The sequence below is a fragment of the Anopheles darlingi genome, chromosome 2 (genome assembly GCF_943734745.1).
Source record: "Anopheles darlingi chromosome 2, idAnoDarlMG_H_01, whole genome shotgun sequence".
Classification (NCBI taxonomy): Eukaryota; Metazoa; Arthropoda; class Insecta; order Diptera; family Culicidae; genus Anopheles; species Anopheles darlingi.
This window is the reverse complement of record NC_064874.1, coordinates 16,182,386-16,199,591: the sequence shown is the minus strand read 5'-3', so window position 1 is coordinate 16,199,591 and position 17,206 is coordinate 16,182,386. Positions and strand designations below refer to the sequence as shown.

General features: G+C 50.8%; 1 protein-coding gene across 1 annotated transcript in view; it reads right to left on the bottom strand.

The window, feature by feature from the left end:
• LOC125950992 (connectin-like) overlaps window positions 1–16,737 on the bottom strand; it is a 77,425-nt gene extending 60,688 nt beyond the window's left edge. Inside the window, exon 1 of the mRNA XM_049679451.1 lies at window positions 16,484–16,737. The gene's annotated coding sequence lies outside the window, so the exon portion shown is untranslated. The remainder of the gene's footprint in view (window positions 1–16,483) is intronic.
• Between the last annotated feature and the right edge of the window lie 469 nt (window positions 16,738–17,206).

The window sequence follows — 17,206 nt, the reverse complement described above, 5'->3', positions numbered from 1 at the left end:
CCGTCATGAGATTTTTCGAAAGTAGCGAACGGCGGGGAACGAAATCAATCAATGCCATCGAACACCAGGAATGCGTGGTCCCCCTGGACCCAGACCGGGCACGACTTCATTCCTGATGGTCCTGCTGTTGTCGTGCGTGTGTGTGTGTGTGTGTACGCTTGGGGACATGTTTCTATTTTAAAATCGATTAACCCATAAAACACTTAATCCAATTGATTCCGGTTGGTTTGCTTCTTGGTTCCCAGCCTGCTAAGACGCAACGAGCCAGCGAGTGAGCGCATGTGTGTGTGTGTGCGTGTGTGTGGCCAGAGGCGATGAAGTGTGAAAGGACCACCCCGGAAATGCCATTCCTCGGGGCGAGAAAGAAAAAGAGAGAGAGCGAGAGGATGAAAAGCGTCCAAACTAATCTCAAACACACATCCGAACGATGGTGACCGACGTGACGGTGGACGGCGTGGACGGACGCGAGAACCTCTCGATGGTCCAAGAACCCGAGGAAAAATGGACGACGACGGCGACAAACGAGAAGACGTCGAACGATTTCGATCCATTTTAGTGGTTTTTAGTGTGGATGGACACGACCTCCTATCCCTCAAGATGCCTTCCCTGTGAAAAGCTGAGGAATGTGGTGGTGGTGGTGCGGGGTGCGGAGTGAACTCGCATTAGCGCGACCGAACATCGGAAGGTGGAGTGTGTCGAGTGGCGGTTTTGTGGAAGGGAAAGCGTAAAATAAAAACTTTTAGCGATCCCTTGACCGATGATGCGTCATCGGGGCTAACGTTTTCGCCACCAGCCAAAAACATCGAGCCCGGAGGTCACGAGAATGGTTGCGAGGTCGATAAAATGGAGCAAACCCCAGTAGAGCACAGCCCCAGCCCTATGGTGGGCATTTTGACATAAAATCGATTAATTTATACGGTCGTGCGCTCGGCGGTGCTGACCTCACCATCTTCAGGATCGTCGCCAAGGAACGCCGAGAAGTCTAAATTGTCTCCATTTTCATGCTTTCTCTCCCGGTCACTGCACGTTAATGAGAGTATCAGGAAGCAATTAAATTAATCAGTGCGTCATCCACCACTAGGGCGGCCTCCTGCGATGACCTTCTAACAGTGTCCATATCGCCTCGGAATCGCCGGAATACTCGAATGCGAATGTGAGGCATTCGCGAAGGACCGAAATTGACACTCGGCAGTGAGAAGAGAAACAGCACAGAAAAAAAAGTGGTACAAAAAATCCTCGCACCACGAGCCAGGATTCATGAGCCATGAGGGTTTGCCGGGAGTGTCTGGTCTGATGCACCGACGGCATCTTCTCCCCCGGCATTCGTGGGGATTGCATTCCATTCAACTGAATTCTCGTTCGATTGCGGAAATCTGAGTAGCATGATACATGAGATTGGACCAAAATGGGCGATGCCGCTGCTGCTGTTGCTGCAGTTCGTGCAGTTGGACGGAGTTGAAAGTCGAAGCATACTACGCATCGAAAACGGACAGCGGTAAACGACGGGGGATCCCGAAACGACTCTCTACCAGGACCACGGGACTCTATCGTTCCGTGCGCGGTTCGAGCGACTCGAGAGAAAAGAGTAGGCGACGAAAAGGGAACTTTCGAAGCTGAGCAACAAAAAAAAAACGACCGGAGACAGGATGAGAACGGAATGCCCAGTACAACAGTGTTGATGACGATGCCCGTCCTTTGGCGTCGATGGTCCCTCTTGTGTGCGTGTGTGTGTGTGTCGATTCCGGAGTTGAGATCCCGATCCGAAATGCGTATCCCGATACGAGCGAGCGAAATAGAAAGAGAGAGTAAATAATGAAGCAATAGACGATTTCGCAATCATCCAGCATCCAGACCGCCTCCGTTTCCCCCACCGTTTTTCTTCCATCGGGGGTGACCCCATTTTTGCTCCAAATCCAAGCACCGATTTCGGTGAAGGTGCGGACGTGGACCGTGGCAGAAGCGAAGCATCACCACGAGCACCACGATACAACACGAGGAAGAGACAGGGCCTGGAACTGGTGGTGATGGTGGTTTGGGGTATAACAAATGGAAAGCTAACGGTTCTGGCATGTATGCAAATGCCTGCAGGAGGTGGAAGTGCCTTTTTTGCTGGCCTCTCGCATCCTGGAGCGAGGGGATCACTGCTGGGGCGCTGGCACCGGAAGACAGCATTAATTGAAGAGAATTCACCCCAAAAAAGCATTCCACCGAGCGTTGCATGCCATTGGATAAAATGGAGAAGCGTGTGTGCGCGTGTGTGTCAGTGTGCGTGTGTGTGTGAGAGAGAGAAGACCAAATAAAGAAGAAAAAAAAGGCTGGGCTGGAGAATTGCATTTTGGGGCTCTCGGTACTCCCTCGGTCACACCCCCCAGGGGACCGATTATGGATCGAGAACGAGGTAGTGCAACCAAACACGACTGCCAAGAGGAGGACGAGGATCGAAACCAATGTGGAGGGGGGAATGGAACAAACTTCCTTAGCTTCCTTTCACTGCTCTCCTGCCGGGCCTGCCGGTTTGTTGGCTTTTCGGGCGCTGCGAGGCGTGGCTGACTATTTGGTGCGACGATCTGATGCCACCGACAAGGCACCGACAGCACCATTCCGGCCCCGTACTGCTCTGCTAGCCTCTCTTACAGTTTTCCGCCAGTCTGTGGGGCCCTGGTCGGCCCCGGTACGACCATTACGACAAATGGGAGATCAAAGAAGCAAAAGGAAATTGACACCATGCCAACAGCTGGCTGGCAGGCTGGCAGGCTGGCTGGTTGGCGTGCCTGCGTTTGGCAAGCCAGCTGCGTCAATGGCAGAGAGTGCTTCTCCTACTCCTGCGATATGGAAGAGCAGGAGCAGGAGGAGGAGCAGGAGGAGGAGGAGAAGTTGCCGAGCAAATTGCTGGCGCACGACGGCGCATTCCCATGGCGACACGCTTAATGTGATGTGATACATCGCCATCGTACATTGAATCACGAGACAACTGATAAGGGAATATGCAAGGGCTGCAGAGCGGCCCAAAATCAGAGCAACGCCATAGTTGTGAGAGGATGAGGATGAGCGGACCCAGTACGCCATGTCGTCGTCTAATGCGGAAGTTCCCGGAACCTTGGAAAACCGGGACAATGAAGAAGTGCAGCCCGGGTTCTAATGGTCTACCATCGGGAAAATGGGACTATGTATGGTATGCGGTGATAGCTGGTGGCTCAATTGCATTCGGGCACGCTGAAGAACTATGGACTATGCGGGACGCTTCGTGGGAGCTCGCATGGATATTGATGATGCAGTCATTTGGAGTATATAGAAGGATTTTCCAGCGGCATCATACGCTTGATTATTCCACGAATATGTATCCATGAATAGTATTCAGTTTCGAGGTGCAGTACCAGCTTACTGAGAAGCACGCCGTTGGACTCAATGTTTTTTTTTTATTTTCATCTGAAACTTTGTCTTAAAACGTTAAAATTTTACTAACATTGTTGGCATTCAGTCATGGAGCAGGAAGTATAAACGACATAGTCATAGCCTACTAAGTCGAATGATAGGTTTGCTATGATTGTAGGTGCCTCTAGGACTTCGTATTTTTCTCCATATTATATTATTTTTCATCAACAAGTTCCGACCGCATCTTCGGAAAGGTGCTTTAATAAGTTTATTGTACGCCACAAATTATACTTTTTGTATAGCTGTTGAAATCGATTGCCTTCTAATGGGTCCATATACTAGATGATAAAACTTATAAATTTTAATAAAAAACATGGAACACTAAACTACTCCTAGAGTAAAAACATCTAAATCGTTTGAAAGGCGAAAAGAAGCAGCAATCGAAACATGATATAACGATGATGATGATGATGATGATGATGTCATGTGCATCTAGTCATTAATGTGTACTTGCAACTGGCCAAGTTGAGGACAATTGAATGACGTTTAGTAAATAAATCCTACTGGACGAAGCTTGAAAGTTTGTTGCATTTGACATACTGGGATGTGCCCCAAACAACATCACGACACCCGGACACCTAAGCACGAGCCAATGGTATCCCTTTCGGTGGCTTCAATGTCTTAACAAAAGGCATAATTATTCCATCCAACAAACGCATCAATCGAACCCACTCCCATACCGACACACACGAGTGTCGTACAACGTCAAACAATTCCAAAACGGTAATCTGTTTGCTTGCTAAGCTGCCTTCGTGGAATTGAAATTTTCAACCAAGTTACACAAGTTTGCTAGAGCTAGAGAGCAGCCTTCCCATGTGGCAGGCATCATCATCATCGACCGACCAGAATGCCCAAACACACGCGCACACTCACACGCTAAGTCATGAAACCGAAAAGCCGCAAAATACCAGAGCACGATCTACGACAGCAGCAGCAGCAGCAGCAGCAGCAGCAACAACGGTAGTCGCTGATCTGCTAATCCCGGGTACTGTACTGCACGATGGAGTTTGACGAGGTTGCCACCTTCCTCCACCGGCTCCACGCTCCTTTGCTCACCGCTATTGTATGCTTTATAGAGCTCCTCAACTGAGGAGCTGGTAACTGATTTTCCACCTCAACAAACCGAACCACCGAACACACACACACCATCGTTTCAATCCAATCCATTCCAAGAATGTCGTGACGGTGCGAGGTACGCAGCTCCGCATGCTCGGTGAATAATTAGACAATATTCGTGGCGTGTTTGGTGTGAAATGTAGGCGTGTGCGCGAGACTTCCAAGAAAAGGGTTATGGCGGGGGGGGGGGGGGGGGGCTTTAACTCCCACCAAAAAACCCTCTCGCGCTCAGCCCCAAAAGTACTCAGGATTCGGGGTCGTCGAGGTGCCCGCCTTCCACCATAACCCACGCTGTGAAGAGGATTCGGTGGTCGTATTCGGGTACGTGGCTACCTCCCACCCTCCCTCCCTTTAAAAGCCACCATCTTTGCCTTCAATTTCGAAGCAAAAACCCCATGAACTGTGGCGGGATGGGGGCATTACGCAAACACACGCTCGTGGTGCTTGTGGTGTAAAAAGGATAAAACCGTTGTCGTCGAGCGCTAATGTTCACACATCCCTCCGTTTCCAACCGGCTAGCCCCCCCCAAAAAGGGGTTTTCCCAGACCCGAGATTTGCAGGTTCGGTTTCCCGAAACCAAGAACCAGACGCAACGACAACGCCCGGCAGGAAAAATCTCTTCGTACGCATTATCCGCCTCACCGGTGCGTTACCGGGGCGCACAGTTTATAAATCATCTTAGGCCCCGCGTGACGGGAAATTGCTTTGCCCGCAACACGCCCGGCCCCTCGAGGACGCCAGGCCAGGGCAGGCCTCTTCAGATCGAACCAAAAGGGAGCGGGTGAGTCGTTACGTGGCGCGTGGCTGCACGGCTGAGAGGGCTGAGAGTGTGGTTGCGGGTTTTGTAGCAAACATATTTCAATTTCATCATCCCCATAATACGATTTCCACATCACCGAGCGAGCGTGCGCGCTCGCATCTCCATCTCAAGCCGGCTCGAAAAGGGGCCCCGTGAAAAAAAAAGGGAAGACGAAGCAGCAAACGACGAGCCCTCGGAGGAGCACCGACGGGCGGAGCACGTAAACGGAATAAAGCAAAAGCTTCGTGCCCGGTGAGAGACGCGTGCCACACAAATTATCGCCGCGGAGAAGCGCGAGGAGGGTGCGAGGAAACAAATAACGGCCGGCACCAGCCGGAAAAACAGCCCACGGATTTGGGCGACCGTTTTACGTCGCCAAACGAACGAACAGAGCATCTGTCGTGTTTAGTGGAGTACCACAGGAATGCCCTGCAGAGAACGAGAGAGAGAGAGAGATAGAGCGCTCGGCCTGCTGTTTGAAGTGCAGAGAAACATAAATAAACATCCTTGGCAACCAAGAGCAAGGACGCGTTGAGGTATTGTAATCTCAAAGGCAAAATCGCGAATACCGTTCTCGGCCGTAGTCAGCCGGTAGTCAGTCGAGTAGTCGAGTAGTAGGCCTCGAGATTGAAATTTAGTTGGCAAAATCCACAGGAACCATCACCACACAGGAACGACCAGCAGGACCAGGTATTGGTAGGATCCCGGGATTTGAACAATCGCAAGAAGCAAAATCAACATCCAACAGCGCACCGAGCAATGGGGGGGCAAAAGGAAAATAGCGGAGTTGAAGTTGGTGCGGTAACAATATGTTCGTCTTCGTTCGTTCGTTTCTAGCGTTTCTAGCATGCCAGCGTGTGCCCTTATTGCCTTTCCATACCACTGCGCCAGTAGTAATGGTTGCCTGGAGGCAACTGGTGGCTCTGAACTGGACTCTTCCAAGGATACGATTCTGGCGCTCTCTCGCTCTCTCATTCTGCCAGGGCGGAAACATAACACAAACAACGGTCTTAACCACTTGAGCAGAGCAGGGGAAAAGAGTGATGGAAGAGGAGGAAGAGGCGAGAATAGATCCTCGAGCAGCAGGAGCTAGGCTCAGCAATTTGCTTGAAGTAGCGAAAATCGTTTTGTGCTGGAGACGCAAACAACGCAACGACTGCGATCCTGATGCTGCTGCTGAGACATCATGCAATGCCACTCCGAGCGTACCTTTCACGGTACGCCCTTAGACACACACACACACACACAGCGACACTCGTATGGACCTAGAGGCCGCCTACGGCGGGATGGATGGGTGGTTTTGGTTTGGGAATGTTTGCTCGCTGAAACCCATCCGAGCGGCGCGATATCGGAACCGGATGCCACCGTTTGCCGCTGTACCCAACGCAGTTCCAAGACACGCCGGAAAGAAGAGGCCTGACGTCGGCGGCTCCGTGAAATAGGTCAACATGCGACATGCTGTAACCAATGCTGACTCGTCGCCTCTCGGCCCGGAGCGAGAGAGAGAGCGCTGCAGTTGGTTAAACATTTGCCGATGGCCATTGCGCTTGAGTGGCGTCGCCTGAGACACTGTCGACTACTAGGCTAGGCCTCCTTCATCGTTCCTTTGCACTGTTTGATGGACGATTTGCATATTTAGCAAACGTGAACTGTGAGACATTGTTGGTTGGAAGTAACGGGGACGGTGCAACGTTCCTTTCTTGCGCTGCAGTTCGCTCACTTTCGCTCACGACAACAATAGAGTGAACATTGTAAGAAATGATTGCCAGATGTGTTGTTTACCGTTGGAATCGATGCGGACGACGCTACAAACGGACTCGTAGAATCTATGTTACAAGATGTGTTAGTTAATTTGTTATTACAAACGAACGTTAGTTTGCAACTTCAAGTGGAATTCAGAGATGTTTAAACACTGTAGGAATACATTATACATGACGAGTCATTGCAGTACTTGTATATAGATCTGTCAGAATCGCAAAGAAGGTAGTAGGCTCTGCCTTACTGAGGAATCCAAAACGACTGTTCTGTCAACAATCCGTCAAGACACACCGTAGGAGGCCGGCTGTAGTGGTTGAATCAACAAGTCAGGCGCTTGCTTCGATCCTTGTGAAGCGTACGAGCTGGCTTATTAATCGAAGCCGAAACCGAATCGGATTGTGTCTGCAGGCGCTGGACTCACCAACAGCTCCCCGCTCAGCACCATTCTACCTACCCTCGGTTCGGGCCGTAAGCCAAACATGATTCCATTGGCAACAGTTTATCCTCGAGACTCGGGGAGACAGAAAGAGAGAGAGAGAGAGAGAGAGAGAGAGAGAGAAAGAGAGGCGGAAAGAGATCCGAAGCGCAGGGGAGTTGGATGTATCTTGGAAGGTAAACACTCGCTCATCAGCACCACATAAGTTGTGGAAGTTCCAGAAGAACCAGAAACCACGCGGCTCGGCGTAGTTGCTATCGGTAAGCGTTGGTTTGCCTTGGGCCAGGGCCATTGTCACGCTCTTCCGCTTGTCCGCATCGAGCGGGGGTCTGGTCGAGCGGGAGTTTACGTTTACTATTCGCCAGCTCTAGCGCTCCGCCAGTTGGCATTAGCATACGATAGCATTAGGTATTTATAAGCTACTTATACCACGAGCTTAATCGGCTTGGCCCTAAACACACACACACGCTCCACATGAGCTGCAAGAGGTGTCTCGTTACGTGCGAGCGACCGAGAAGCTCGTAAAAGCGAAACGCGTTCCACGAAAACTCCACGAAAACTGTGGCTCGGCGTCTCGTGGGAGTCATTCACCAGCGCTCTCCACCATCGGTAGCCGTAGCTGTCACCATCGTCGTCGCATTCGTCGTCGGCAGCGCGCTCGCTCGCGCGTAATGATAATGCCGATAACGACCATTACACATCCAGCGGCGGGATGATTACGATCTTGCCTGTCGCACACTCCACTGTTACTCCAAGCGGTTTGTTTGTAGCGGATGAACATCGGCATCGGCCATCGGCATCGTGTTGTTGGTGGTTTTATGTCATAATTTGAATAATAAAGTTCACTACCGACAAGGAGCACCGCAGGGACTTCTGACTAGCAGACTCCGGCCTCAGACAGTCGGTGGCGGTGGCCCCAGACGAAGACAACGAAGACGACGATGAAGATCTTTAATGAACATCGGAGGTGAGCACCACTGGAGTGTGGTGTGCTGGATGACGTGAAAGGAGTCTCAAAGACAAACTGTACCGAAACAAGGAACCGGTCCTTCCCCTCGGCAATGCCAACGCTCTTGTCAACCACACACTCACACACAAACACACGACCGATGTGCTGTCACGTGCTGGGTAGCGCGATGTAGCAGCGTAAGCGGTAGCTTCCGGACCACGAAAACCATCGCTCGAATAGTTTTCATCGTAACTACCTCTTCCCATTCCCCATTTTCCGTCCTCGCACTGGAACTCGAACTTTTCGAGGCAGCTGCGTTTACGCTGCGAGACAAATTAAGATATTTGTTCTGGTTTCCCGTGGCGTCGCGCAGTTTCTTGCCAAAAGTGGTGCTGCTGCTAGTGGCGCACACCAACCCCTTGTTGGTTGCAAATTATTTACTTCTTACTCAGCGACACACACACGCACACAAACATTTTCTGTGCCTTTCGGTGAAAGCTCAGTGTCCCGAGGTGTTGATAGTTTTCGGTGCATATTTGAGGCAAAACTTCTGTTCTAACGAGAAGCCGCTATTCGAGGAGGTTGAGGAAGAGCCGGCAGACTGGTTAAAACAACTTCAACACTGGCGCAGCAAAAGGATCACACTGATGACTACTACTACTTGAAATCGCGCTCGGATTCTGTGCATTTTGAGAGAATAAAAATGTGAATTTCCTCGAAACAAAACAAACACAAACCCACCACCAGGCACTTAGTGGGGTTTAGTGGAACCGGCAGGTCGGTACCGGCTAGTAGGAAACCGAATAAACCGAAACCATAAAACAACCAAACATAAACAGCTTTCATTGCTAGCCCTACGGGCCTAGCCCACGCGCGCTCGCCATTGAAACACGGAGTGCAATCCTGTGGAGCTTATCACACCCACGCCAGCGCCTGGTGTCGTCACATCACTCACACACACACACACACACACCGACCGACCGACCAACCGAGCACTGATGCGCGCAAGCGAAGCGATAATTGTGTCAATATTTTCCCACCTCGAAAGTGTGTTACATAAATTATTAACAAATTAAATAACTCACCACCACCATCATCGGCGGCGGCGGTGACGGCGGTGCCGTTACTAACCAACCATCAAATCCACCACCACCAGCACCATCAGACTCACCACAGCTAAGGGTGCACTCACCGCACACCGCCTACTAAGCGCTCGGTTGGTCGGTTTTACAGCAAAGCACCGCCGCAGCGGCAATGAAGGGTTTCAATGCTGCTTGACAGCCGTTCGGCCACCATTTTCGGTGAGGTTTCCGATAATAAATGTTTCACATCCACGACTCCACCGTGATTTGTGGCAGTGGCGTGCAAGTGGCGCCGCATTTGCATTTGCAACGTGCGAGATTGGTAACCATTTTGCTTCTTTTTGCTTCCATTTTATTAATATTGCCAACAGCGCCCGGGATTTAACCGGTCCATTCATCAACACCCGAGATCAGTTTGGGGAGGGGAGAGCGTTTCGCAGCCCTTTTTGGCAGCTAATGAAGTGTGATTACGTGAATTACGTGAGCAGAAGGCTGCCCTTCCCCCACCAAAGGGCGCTTTGTGTTATCCCAACGGCGTCAGCCTAATATCGCCGGAATGTGTTTTTACATCCCTTAGGTGTCTCGCCCGAGAAAAAAAAAGAGTAACTCACAATGGCGGTCGATGAAGAGGCCCACCATCACAGGCGAGCATTTCCACTCAATCATCATGGATGGGGCAAAAAGAAGAAAAACGAAACAAAACCCACGCAAAAATTATGCTGGCGCAGACCCCAACCCCGCAAAGAAAACACCCTTAACACTTCATCCCTCAGAGTCAGAGAGTGTGAGAAAGGTATTAATTTGACTCCGAAAGTGTAAGGCGCCCCGCGAAAGGCACCGATGGCCTTTGACTTGACCGAAGCCAAGTCCCTTCTCCGGGGGCGATGGGTTTGCCGGTAAAGATAATGGGATCGCCTCGGTCCGGTGGCTTATACACCGCCATCTCCTCCTTTCGCTCGGCGCCAAAAACGAAACCATCTCGTTTGTCCTCCTTCCTTTATCGTTCCATACCCTTTTTCGGAGGAGGATTCCCCGACTGCGTGTGAGGGTGTGTTGAGCGCGCAAAAAAGCGACAGCGGAGCGCGTCAATGATGCTTACATTTTGAGCAACAAAAAAAGGACATTTCAGCTGGAAAACTGTGAGCGTGAGTGAGCGAGAGAGTGAGAATGAACAAGCAACAAGCAAGCGCTCAGGTAAGGGCCGGACCTGACTTGGTGGCCAGGATGCTGATGCCATGGTCCGAGAGGAGAGGACAGTCCAGGAGATTTATGATGTTCAATTTATTATCGCTTCCGTGTTCGATACATTAAATCGTTCATTAATTATTCACGGATTCACGGGGACGGGCCAGAGCATCCTCATCTCATGCTGCTGCTGCTGTGGCCAGTGCCGGTGGCCAGTGCCAGGATACGGACCCCCCGAGCGGACAGGAGAGCAGCTCCAAAGAGAGAAAGAGAGAAAGAAAGTGTTTGGTTGTGGTGTACCAATGCAGAGCACTGGGAGGCCGTTTGTGTGAGTGTGTGTGTGTTGAGGTGAATCCTCAACGTGGTTGATCCTTCCTCTTTTCTTTTTTTGCTTATATCCTTTCGAGCATTCATTTTTTGCGAGCATTTTCCAATGTCCAACAGGCATGATGCTGTTTCCGAAAAATGGGGCTTCAAGAACTCTCCCTCTCTCTGATTTCGCTTCATTCTCCATTTTGATGGCGCGAAACTATCAAACGGGCCATCTTTCTTGAAAGCAAATCCTCAAAACCATAATGGAAGCTCGCGCTCTTGATGTGATAAACAACCGAAAGAAGAAAAAAAAACTCCAAAATCATGTTTCCATCGCCAACGAATCACTTAAGCGCCCGGAGGCAGTTTATGAAATCATTATCATCGTACCTTCTCCTCCCCTGCGCTCAATACTGGCCACGATTCGGACAAGCGGGACGCCGCGACGAAAGCGCCAAATGCTCGTGCAAAATAATTTTCAAGCTTAATCGCTTATGTATCGTCCACGGGCACGCTGCGTAATGGCACAACGGCACAGATCCCGTCCCCTTCGTTCGTTCGTTCGTTGGTTCGTTCGAACGCCAACCAAGCGCGTAATCAGTAGCGTGGCCACGCTAACCGGCATCGCCCGCGTCCAAAACTCCATCAAAAAGTGCTTTAACTGCGCGGTCGCAGCGGCCACCACCACCACCAATTGCCACTCCCTTCCGTGCTGCTCTCTCTCTCTCTCTCTCTCTCTCTTCCTCTTGGTCGGCTGCTCTCGACAATGTGTAACGACGTGTTAAAGTTAAAGCATTAAAATACACAATTTGCTTCGTGACCTAGTCGGTTAGTGGTGGGGGATGAATAAGGAATGGAAAGAGGAGGAGAAGGAGGGGGAGGAGGAGGAGTAGACGGTCTTCAGTGGGAGGACGGTTAACGGTTGTACCGTACCGTACCGGACCCGTAACCGGACCGTAACCAGACCATCCCGACGAATATTCCACGAAGGCACTTTGGTTAAATCGAAAAACAACAAACCAACACCCACCACCCACCCACCCTAAAACACCAGGCGAGAGTGACATTCCAGGGGGGCAAAAAGGCGCGGGCGGGCGTTTCCACGGAACCTGGCAAAGGCCAGCTGGTTCAACGGTTTTTCAACGGACAAACCCCCGGGAAACAAAAACTGTCCTTCCATCCTTCCGTCCCTCTCAGGATCAGCAGATGCTTCGTGTGGGTGGGAGAGACAGAGAGACACAGAGACAGAGAGAGGCAGAGAGACACGAAGAGAAGAAGCGAAAGGATACGACAAGGACGATCATAATTTCCTATTCCTACGACCGTCGCTGCTCGGGTGATCCGGTAGCCGGCTTTATCGTCGAAGGAAATTCGAGCCCACCCACCCACCCACCAGTCCCACCACCCACCTGCACACCCTTCTAAACCATCCCCCCCGCCGGGGTGGTGGTAGTAATTTGATTTTTATTTCCAGCCCCATCAACCTAAAGAGCCGGAAAGTGTCTTCTGGTTAGTGTTAGGTTAGTGTACTGGAGTAGCGCGGTACGCCGGAGAAGGGGGAGGGTTCCAGCTGGGGACGACCGAGATGGGGAGCCCTTGGCCTCCGTTTTTCTGTTTTTTTTGCTTCTCTTCCACTCCTGAGCCAGAGAACCGTACGCTTGAGCGTGGAGCCAACTTCGGGATGACATAAAAAGTTTAATGGAGGAAAAAACCCTTTTCAAACAAACAACCCCTAACGGGCCAAGGAGGAGGAGAAGAGGATGGAAGGAGGTGGCCCCAAAACGAAAACCAACCGTTTTGGATTAAATCTATCCATCAGCTGTAGGCTTACCGGTTTGGGCGGAAGGACTGCCGGAGCTAACCACATGGAATTATCGTTGGTTTTTGGTTAGCCAACCAGACCAGGCAAAGCCAGCCAGGAAGGTCTCTCTGCGCTCTCGTTATAATGTTTGTGTGTGTGAGCACGGTGCAGAGTACGGCACAGGAACTGGTGGCCAGCACTTGAGCCTTTTGTAAATAGAAGCTGGCCTGGTATACCTGGTACAGGCGGAGCTGCAGTCCGAGAATCATGGCCTACTATTAAAGTCATACCCGCGAGTAAACCTGTGCCCCTGGGGCTCTCCAAGGGCCTACAGTGCCGGTAAATCATTTTGTTTTGCTTTAATTTTTATCCCTCTGTCCTTCGCTTTGTTCTGTTGTCGTGTCTTCGAGCACACGTGAGTGTGTGTGTGTGTTTTTATTGTTGAAATGAACCAATTCCGTTGGCTTTGGTTGGTTGCTACTTAGAACAAACGATTGAGTTCGTAGCTCTCGTCGTTGTGTAGGTCCGTCCTTCCTTTCTTTTTCTGCCTTCGCGGTGGTCATCTTGCGGAATAGCTTAAATCAAAGTCTCCTCGAGCTCGAGAGCCGCAAGGCCAATCGGCCAATCGGTTGCCATTGGCGAGCCGCTTCCGCGTCGGACAAACGAGCTCTCGATGAGCTCGCCAAACACACGTCCCAGGGTCCGACGGAAGGCGGATTGGCGCAATCTGATGGCCTCTCCGGCACGATCCGGATGCCAAGCTCAGAGGGAATCCAAGGTAAAAGGAAGGGAGGGTGGTCGATAATAAAGATAAAAGATGAGGCGAGAGAAAAATGCCGGAACGTGAAGAGAATTCGTCGGCCGGGCTTCCGGCGTTACAGCGACCGAAGCAGCAGCTGAAGGCACGGGCCTGGCCTGACCAGGTCTGGCATCCTCGAAAGTAGGTCCAGTGATTTGGAGTGCCCAGAAGCCCCAGTCCCTGAACGGTGCTTAGCGTTGGTGGAGGTTGGCCCTGGAGGTTCGTACGTCTACGGAAAGTCAACGCCGCCGCCTGATGGTAGTAGTGGTGGTGATGTTGGTCATCATCGTACTGCTGCTTTCGTCGTACTGTGTTGTGTGTGTGTGTTTGTGTGTTTGTTGTGGTCCAAGATTAAACAAAAGCGACGCCACCGGTTGGTGTGTTGTGGGTGAGATGACTTTGTACGGTGCTACTCCCCCGAAACGGTCAACATCACGTGCACAGACACACAGCTTTATGTCGTTGTTTAAATATGTATCCGGTTGGTTAGTTAGCTCGGAGTGATTTTGCACTGGATTTGGTCGGTGGAGTGTTGAGTTTTGGGGGGGACGGGTTCGAGGAACCCCTCTCGAGGTACCTGGCGCCTCCATTCCGCCGATAATGAAAAAAGTAATAATTAATTTTTCATTTCCATTTTGTGTGGCAAAAAAAACGTCCTTTTTCTGTTATGAGTCCGGATCGTTTATATATTTCGCACGATTGTGAGATGCAAAGTGCAAGTGAGTACTAGATTGCAGGAGAAGCGAGAAGCGAGAAGCGAGTTGTCAGTTGGTTGATAATTAAACGTCAAACGTCAAAACCATGACCTCTCACTTGCAAATCACTTGCTGGCTTTTCAAACAGCACGATTGCGATTGAGCATAAATAAATTATTATTAATATTGAGGTTTATTTAAAGGGAGTGCAGAAACAGTTAAACTATGGCGATGCAGGCGTTAAACCGTATAAATATGCCAAAAACATACAAAAGGGGAGCTGCAAGTGGCATTTGCGCTGGCATTATAGAAAAACAACATAGCATTTATTCCTGCTTAATGAGAGAAAATTTGAAATGTATATTTAAAAGACAATTATACGCATTTCAAAAACATTTTACATATCGCAGATCGTTTACACTACATTCGAGCTACTTTTATCGCTCCGTTTAAATACATCTTTGCAATCAGGCCACAATTGTAACCATTTCAAGGTCATAGTGGCACTATCTATCCTGATCTTATGGCTCTAAAGTTCCTTGAAAAGCTTCATACGCTTCATAGAGGAATGCTGCGCCACATGAAATGCAACGGCATGAAAATGTTCACTTCAGGCTCTACATGAACTTCGTTTCAAGAGCACTGCTTCTGATTAACATACATCCCACCCCTCAGCACTGAATGGTGGCTAAAAGTTTAGAAAAATCTCCTCATTTACTCCACCCAAAAGCGGTTTGGAAACTAATCAAACTTCTCTGCACCTCCATCCGGGACCGTGGACTGGCGTTCATCCTGCCAGTCGCCAACCAATCATAAGAAGAAAGTTGGCTGCCAGCTGCAGCGAAGCGATCGTTTAACTAATTTTCCTAACCAAAGTCAAAGCATCTCAACCCCCCTCCCTCGTTCGAGAGGATGAAATGCACTCTCGCTGCACCTTTGTGCAGTGTATGCGTGTGTCTGTACGTGTGTGCTCTTGATCTCGCTCCGGGGACCGATAACTTTCAACGCAAACTTTCGACTTGATTTCACCATTTCTGCTACAATCACCAGCACCGGGTTCGGCGCGTCATGGCATGGCCAGGTGGGGGTGGCGAGTGGGTGTATTTTGCACAAATTCAATCCAACAGCCAAGGGCAAACGTGAGCAAAAGCATAAGGGGTGACCGTGCTGCTGCTGCGTGTCAATCGAATCCAGTCGAGTATCGACGATGATCCGGATCCGGAACGATGAAACTTATCCGTCCTCAATAACAACAACAATAACAAGCGGCCACAGCGGTAGCAACTACAACAACATTCTCCACTTACTTGAAGGGGATTCCTCCCCCACTCCACCTCTCATTCACCGTCGTGAATCGTGTGCGGCCGCATTGGAATCCGGTTTCAAGTGTTTGGACATAAAAGTTTGACATCCGACAACCACCACTTGAACGCACCACGAGAGCACACCACGTGTAAGTGTGTCGCCCTTCAGGCTCCCAACACCCCACTCCAAGGTGGGGTGGGGTTGGTTCCTGTTGCTCCCACACCAGACGATCGATCCGACTACCAGCCCACCCCGGAAGCGATCGAATCGAATCGAATCGAGGAGTGCATTCACTCCAGCCATTCCAGCCAGCTCAAGGCTCTGCAGACTGCAATCCAGCGTTCCCCCCTCCCCCCCCTCCTTCCTCCGTCCCCAGGGAGGCGGAGTGGGTCCCCGACGAACACACAATGAAACTAATCCATCAGCATCGAGCTCGGGCACGATTCGCCCATAAATTCCGCTTCCCACGGCCCAGTCACGTTTGGCGTTTATATTTCCACCCTCCCACCCCGCTCTTCCTCTCTTTCTCGCTCTCTCTTCTCTCTCTCTCTCTCTCTCTCTCTCTCTCTCTCTCTCTCTCTCTCTCTCTCTCTTCCTCTATCTTACTTGCTTTCCTTGGTTTGGTTTGGTCACCACGATGGGAAGGAAAACGACGTGCAGCAAACATGGGGGCTCTATGCGCCTTTCTAAATTATGCACAAAACTGCATCGTCATCATCATCATCATCATCATCATCATCATCTGCACTGTCATACTTCCAGCCTCATCATCATCATCATCGTTTGCAGCAACAGCAGAAGAGGAGGTCCTTACCCGCTTGGAGGGCTGCTGCTCACGGCCTCGTCGTAGCTCAATTCCATCGCACGTACACAGCGCACACACACACACTACGGACACGCGCACCAACACGCACACACACACAAACACGCCCCACCCCCTAAGGGGTACCCCTTAAGCTCCTGGATGCTCCTTTGCACAACTATACACTAGTAAACACAGACGCACACGTATGCACACGCACGTACAGGAACCTTTTCACGCACCAAAAACGGACGCGATGCACGAGATTCACGCGAAAGGGAAAGAAAGGAAAGGGGAAGGGGGAGCAGCATCCGTCGGTCAGTCAGTCGTCGGCCAACGGTTCACACCACCAAGGGAAACGAGTCCTCACTTCTGTGTGTGTGTCCTTGCAGATGAGATAAATCACTTCCGCACCACCACTTCCGGTCCTTCGCGGTGAGAAGGACGTGGCCTCACTGGTGGCCGCAGGTGGTCGTTGTCGTTGTCGCTGTCGTTGTCGTTGTCCTCAGCCCCGGCTGGTGTCTAGTGCCCGGTTTACGGGATTTTGTAACGTTTGGTTTGGTTGTTGTCTTCGTGGTTGTGTCGTGGGGTGCATTACAAACGTCTGACAGACTTTTCATCAATCTTCTTGACCCCTTAACCGAGGACCCCTTCTCTCTCCCTCCGCGCACACACACACACACGCGCGCGCAGACACTCCTGACACTGAATTACGGATCGCACAGCGAGTCGCGG